Source organism: Melampsora larici-populina (genome assembly GCF_000204055.1).
Source record: "Melampsora larici-populina 98AG31 unplaced genomic scaffold MELLAscaffold_41, whole genome shotgun sequence".
Classification (NCBI taxonomy): domain Eukaryota; kingdom Fungi; phylum Basidiomycota; class Pucciniomycetes; order Pucciniales; family Melampsoraceae; genus Melampsora; species Melampsora laricis-populina.
Window position 1 is genome coordinate 331966 of NW_006768805.1, and position 7198 is coordinate 339163.

Sequence of the window (7198 nt, forward strand, 5' to 3'; positions counted from 1 at the left end):
GCACTATCACTCAGTGATACTCGGCCCTGGATTCCTCCATTGCATGAGCGGTGGGTGCTGATACAAGGGGCCACCTAATTCCTAGGTGGCCTTACTTTTAAGGTAAGGCCACCTAGGAATTAGGTGGCCGTGCCATCGCACTATCACTCAGTGATAGTGCGATGGCATTGCGGATCGGTCCAGGGCCAAGCTGCGGCCTTGGCCCTGCATTCCTCCATTGCACGATCACTGAGTGATTGTGCAATGGAGGGGCCACCTAATTCCTAGGTGGCCTTACTTTTAAGGTAAGGCCACCTAGGAATTGGGTGGCCCATTCGATTGATCAGTAAGGCCACCTCATTTCCAGGTGGCCTTACCTTGGAGAAGGTTGGGCCGGGGCCTAAGACAGTCTAGGCCCTGGTAACTACATGTCAACTATGATTGGTTCTTGAGTAATGAACCTTTCCGTGGTACAATCTCTGTGTGAACCATATGCTGACATGTGAGATATGTAAACATATCAAGTGTAAGGTGTAAGGCTACATTTGTATACATTGTGTAATGGCTGACCACAACTCAGCCACCATTTGAGTGGAAGCATTTAACCAGTCCTTTGTTATTTGATTCTTCTGATCTTATTATTCTTGAAATCTGTTCTGTCCGCTTTCTTCAATTTGTTGAATCAACCAAGGTAATCCATGTTCTTCCTTTGTCTTCCCATTTGTTCCTGACTTCACCAAGATCAATACAGAACATATAAGAAGAAATATTATATCCTCAAGAAGAAATAGAACCTTGAAGAATCCACAAGAAGCCGATAATAATTGAATGTAGATTAATAAATCAATCAATATTTCTCAAACATCTGTTCCATTCATTGCAAAAGAAGACTCATATAATTCAAAACATTTACCACTCATGATTCACTCACAAACAATTATTGAAGACGGAAGTACTTGAGATACATGCAGAGATGTTTATGTCTCGTGAAGGGCAGGGCAAGTGACTGAGGGGACCCCCAACTACCAGCCTAACCCTTTGCTAAATGTATCTCAGAGCTTCCTGATTTCAATCCTCAAGAAATTACTTTATCAATCATTCCTTCAAACAATTATTCATTAATGCAAATTCACTTATTTCAAAAGATTTACAGCTCAAGGTTATTCACATTGACTCATGGAAGACGGAAGTACTTGAGATACATGCAGAGATGTTTATGTCTCGTGAAGGGCAGGGCAAGTGACCGAGGGGACCCCCAACTACCAGCCTAACCCTTTGCTAAATGTATCTTGGTGCTTCCTGATTTCAATCCTCAAGAAATTACTTTATCAATCATTTCTTCAAACAATTATTCATAAATTTATATATTCATGTCATTCATACTCAATCATTCAATCCATCAAATATTTAATCACTCATTGTTTATTCACTTTATTCATTATTTCATTGCATCCCCACACAAATTAAGAAATCTTGATTTTTTGATGAGCATTCCACTAATCAAAACAATGTTTTTTTTACGTAGATGCCAAAACCAGTATCAGACCTCAGAAAGCAAAAGCTTGCGGAGTGCCAAAAGAGGAAGAAGGCTCAACAACACAATGCCAAACAGGATCCAGTCCAGGATGTTCAAAGAGAATGTGTCAGTCAAAGAATTAAAGCAGGAATCAAAGACCGGTTTGGCTTGCCAGAGGACTGTGATGTTTTCCAAGTTCCTCAATTTGGGAACGCAAAAGAGCAAGTGGTTACCTATGGAACTGTTCTACTTGTGAATCTGGCTGGAAATAAGCTTATATGTGTTGCTAGGTTCAACAAAGTGGTCAAGTCCCTCAAGCTTTATGTTGTATTCACATGGCTGACAATTCTTGCTGCAGGACCCCGCCAGCATTGACCCTGCAGAAGTGAAACTTTGGAAAGACTTTTGAAGGGCTATCAAGATCATGCAGCAACACTCTGAAGCCCTGCATGTAATCAAGCAAAATCATGCAGTCAAGATGGTACCGCCCAACAAGCCGCAAGGTACTATGAGAGCATTTGGTCACAGATCATCTGAGCGTGCTGGACAAGATCAAAGCGGAACAGTCATTGGTTTGTTTACCTTCACCTTTTCACATGAGGATCTTTCCAGAAACTTAATTTGTTCCATGTTTTACCACCCGCAACCTATGCCAAAAATTCAGCTACCAGCGAGGATCCAGCCAAACTAGACAAGGATGAAGCCCGCCAAGATGAACGTCCTTGGGTGGTGGACGTTCATGATGAAAGGACTTATTCTTTATCTCTATTTGTGTATGATTCCAGCAAGAAACTGGCAGACGAGACTGATGCCCCATGTGTTTAAGATGATAATTTTGTGAGCAAAGTATTTTTGTAATTTTTTGGAATTTTTAAGAGCAACAAATTTTGGAATACAAGTTGAAATGAAAGAATTTACTCCTCATTTTACACCATGTGCTGATCTCTTGCTGGAATGTGAGTTTGTTCCCCAGATTTACCTCCATACAACAGCTCCATCTCCTCCCATATACTTAATTGTGCTATTTTTGGGCAGAGCAACCCAAAGTGCTTGCATATCCTATTGCATTTGCGCTGGTATAGAAATTCTCCAAGCCTTTCCTTCCAGTGTTTCCATCGCACCAAGCCATACTGGGTTATGGGTGAAACAAACAGTCAGGCAAACATTTTGCATACAAGCACCAATCTACTTACTTGCTTGGATCCACAATCAAAAGGTCTGTCAATACCAAACCCACCCCCTGAAGATCCGCAACCATTCTTCTTACGTTATAGTGTTTATGATACCAATGACTGAGAGCTTGCATTAAATCATTGACAAAAGGACTTTCAGAACCCGGAGTTCAAAGTTGTGATTGCTGGTATACTTGCAGTATTGTGTAACATCAAGTACTTCTTCAAAGAAATAAGCACATTCAGTGGTAGCACCGCTTCCCGCATAGACCGGAAAGTTTTGAACCATTGGGAAAATAAAACACAGGATTGAGCAAGCTTGAAGAAAGTGTATTGATTCATTTGACTCACACAAATGTTGAAAAGAAGATTGAAGCCAATTGAAGAATACTAAAGAAGATCAAAGGAGATCGAGGGATATCAAATATGATTGAAGATGATTGAAGATGATTGACGCCGATTGAAGAATACAAAAGAAGCAGGTTTAATCCAATTGAAGAGTACTAAAGAAGAATATTGAAGCCGATTGATGAATACTCAAGGAGATTGAAGCCGATTGAAGAATACTAAAGAAGATTGAAGGTATCAAAGAAGATTACAGAAGATTGAAGCTGATTGACAAATACTAAAGAAGATGGAAGCCGATTGAAGAAGATTGAAGCTTATAAAAGAAGATTACAGAAGATTGAAGCCGATCCAAGAAGATTGAAGTAGGGTGAAGCCAATCAACGAAGGGTGAAGAAGATGGAAGCCGATTGAAGAAGATAAAGAAGATGGAAGCTGATAAAAGAAGATTACAGAAGATTGAAGCCAATCCAAGAAAATTGAAGAAGGGTGAAGAAGATGGAAGACGATTGAAGAAGATAAAGAAGATTGAAGCTGACAAAAGAAGATTACAGAGGATTCAAGCCGATCCAAGAAGATTGAAGAAGGGTGAAGACAATCAAAGAAGGATGAAGAAGAGTGACGACAATCAAAGAAGTTCAGTGTAGTGTAGGTTTTGTTGAACAAGGTGGATGGGTGGAGACTATGACAAAAGATGGATGAATGTGGATGAATGACTGGCCAATATAAGATGATCGGTGATGGTGTGTGGTGTATGGGTTGTGTGATTGGTTGAGAGGTAGAGAGGTAGAGAGGTGGTTTGTACAATTTTCATCATCTAATGTGAAGTTTTCATCTTTGGGGTCTTCTTTTATGGTTTTTTAATTGTTGTTTTTTGATTATCAACATTTGTTTTTTGATTTTCAACTTTTGTTTTTTTGATTTTTGAATTTTGTTTTCCTCTTTTGTGGCTTTCCTGGTACTTTTTGTGTCAATGCGACAATGGGGTGACAAATGTTGAGTTTCAAGTTGTCAATCTACTGAAATTTGGGCCGTAACCTGGTCTGAAAGTGGTTTGTGCCATGACTTTTACTCCAGTACAGGGGTTTTTGCCCTGTATTTGAATATTTTCTGTAGTTTTGTCTTTGATTTTTGAATTTTGCACCCGGGAATTGTGAATTTTGATTTTTGATTTTTGCATTGTCACCTTGACACCTCTCGCATTCCGTAGTCCACCATGAAGATCATATATTTCCGTGATGAAGATTATTCTGTAAACTTCTTCACATCTCTCATCGAATTTTTTTCAGGATTTTGATTGATGGTACCACCTGAACCTCTAAGTTTTGTTTCATAAGAAGCTACAAATCAATTGCTTTCAAAAATTGGTTGCCTTAAATTGAACTTCAATCAATTTGAATGAGAATCAATTGAAGTTCTTTGTCAGTTTCTTTGATTCGTTTTTTGGTACGAAAGCAAAACAAAGTTGTGCTTAATTTATGTTATGGTAAGGAAAAGCACGAGGACGTAAAATGATATTGTTACTTGATTGTAACAGCTTTGTACATGCTTTTGAAGCTCTAAGTCTTAAATTACCTTCCTCTAGATACAAACAAAGGATTTTTTATAACCTCAGCTCGTCTGGCCCAGTAGGATGGATCTTAGTTAAAATCATTACAAGCTACCAAAATAGGATCTAAAGTTGTCAAAACTTAGGATTCCAAAGCAGTAATCCAACCTAATCAAACTGAAGAGATCTGGGTCTTAAATTAAACTGAAGAGATCTTTATGGGTCATGTCTGACACGCCCGTGTTCGAAGAAGTGGATTACTTGAGAGAGGTGGTATGATCCAACCCAGGCTTAACAGTTCGCCCTCAGCAGTTGAGACCGAAGAGGGATAAGTGTTAAGCCTGGGTTGGTTCAGACTGTGAGTCTCAAAGTACGGTGACGAAGAGATGATTTGGAATCACACGGCGCTGACTGCTTCGGCTCTTTTCTACAGCGTTCTTTCAAAATGGAACGGGCTGATCCAGCGATTTTCCAAAGCAGCGGAACAGTTCATGGGAATAGGCAAAACCACACTCACAATTCCTAATAAAGTCACAATGTCGCTGCCTGTTTTCCATCTTCAAAACCTTCCCTACTCACTAAGTTCTCGCTTGTTCCTCTATACCTGGCTACTTCGTAGGACACTGATGGATTCCCAAGCTGCACCCAAATTGCCTTTGCGCTTCAACAGTATCTTTTGGACAAAAGATGAAGTAAGCAGGCCTAACGCGATGTCACAAAAACTTCTCAAGACTGATGTATTCTGAATAGATTCCAACCATCAACACTGAAATTTTCAGATACTTTGACACTGATGTCTTTATCAATCAGCACGGTCTCAGCGGAATCAGCTTGCACATTGCCGCCAGGCGGCAACGCAGCAACAGATACCTTACTGGTACCTGTACCGTGCCGTACCGTATCTGCCTAGGCTGGTACCGTACCTGTAGTACCGTATCTGGGTGCAGGTTACAATACTGGACGGGCTTGGAGAGTCATTTTTATCTCCGGTACGGTACCAGGTACAGTACCGGAAATCCCAGACCAATACCGGTACTGCGCAGTAGCAGTACCTAAGAAATCAGGTACGGTACCGTACCATACCTGGTTTCGAGTACAGTACTGGGCGCTGAGCCCCCTGCGTATCATTCCTAGTCTACCCCGTCATATCATCACCCAGTACACCCCCCACATTGAACGACGAACGTATACAAAGGTACGAATCTGGTCAGAAGGTGAGTCGCACCATCTCTTTTCATCCATCTACAAGTTCTATCCCTTGCGTCTCTTTCCACCCTGACCCCACGCTTGATCAGGCTTGGTATAGGTTAGTATAGGCTTGCTCGATTTGATGCTGGTGTGTCATCATCTAGATGACTGGGGGGGAAGATTTATATGCAGGCCTCTCTTTCGATATCGTTTGTCCCGAATCCTCACCTACTCAACTTTTCCGTTTGTATTTATCCTTCTACTTCTCATCTTTCCCTTTGTATCATTCAAATCTTTTTTACTAATCATTTTCCTCTTTTTACAAATTACTATCTCTTCCCGTCGACTTCTCTCAATAAATCACGATCACCTAGTTTCAATCGCTTGATCTCTTATACTTCATTCATAATGTCCTCTTCTTCCCAACCTCGCCGAAGTGGCCGTCCATCGCCCATAAGAAAACAACCCAAGATGATCACACAACCTGGTGACTCTCGACGTGCGGTCCATTGTTGCGATGAGGAAGCCAATTCCGATGTATCATTTCAGTTATCTAGGACTAGCCAGAAGCGACGAAAGCCTGACTCAGATGATGACGAAGAGTCTGAAGATTCAGACGGCGGTTCAGCCCATTCAACCCAGCCGACCTCTAAGTCTAAAAGATCGCGTTCAACTGTCAAGGTATCGAAGAGATCAAAACGCCCCAGAAAACAAAAAGAACCTGAAATCCAAGTATTAAGCGCTCGCGATGGTGTCAAACTTAAAATCAACTTAACCCAAGACTCGGATGAGGAGAATATGAAAGTTGCTAGCAAGAAAGAAGCAAATCCAGAGCAGGAGGATGATGATCGTTACGATCCAATCAAGGATTATTATGGTCCACCAAAACACGGTGACAAGGATGTAAGATTTCGTACTTTCACCTTCCTTTCCTCATTTCTCTCAGCAATTCTTTCACTGAACCGTTTTCCTTTCTTTTTCTTTCTTTTCCATTTGCACCTGTTTGTAGATTGCGGGTCACTTGGGCACGTATCCCTGCCTTTGGTGCAAGAATGATGTTCGTAGCGCTGGCGGGACTTCAAGTCTTTGGGCCCATCGCGATGGATCCAAGCAGTTAATCAAGTCAGGTCATCCAGGATGTGCGAAGAGGAATGCAGCAATTGAGGCTGGATGTCTCCTTCCGATTACACAATTCGACACTACACAAAATGTCATCTTTACCGGGCGGGAAGAACTACTGCTCACAGATTTTGCTCATCAGACTACAGGTAAAATTTCTGTGATGACCACATGCTTCTCTAATACTCTACCATCACCAAACGCTACGACTCTGATATCACGGCGCTTTTCAATTTTGTTCAACATATACTACGGACACTTCACACGCAATTAAGTGATTTTCACATTATCAACCAAGTGGGCTATTTGCAACATAAGTATATGTACACT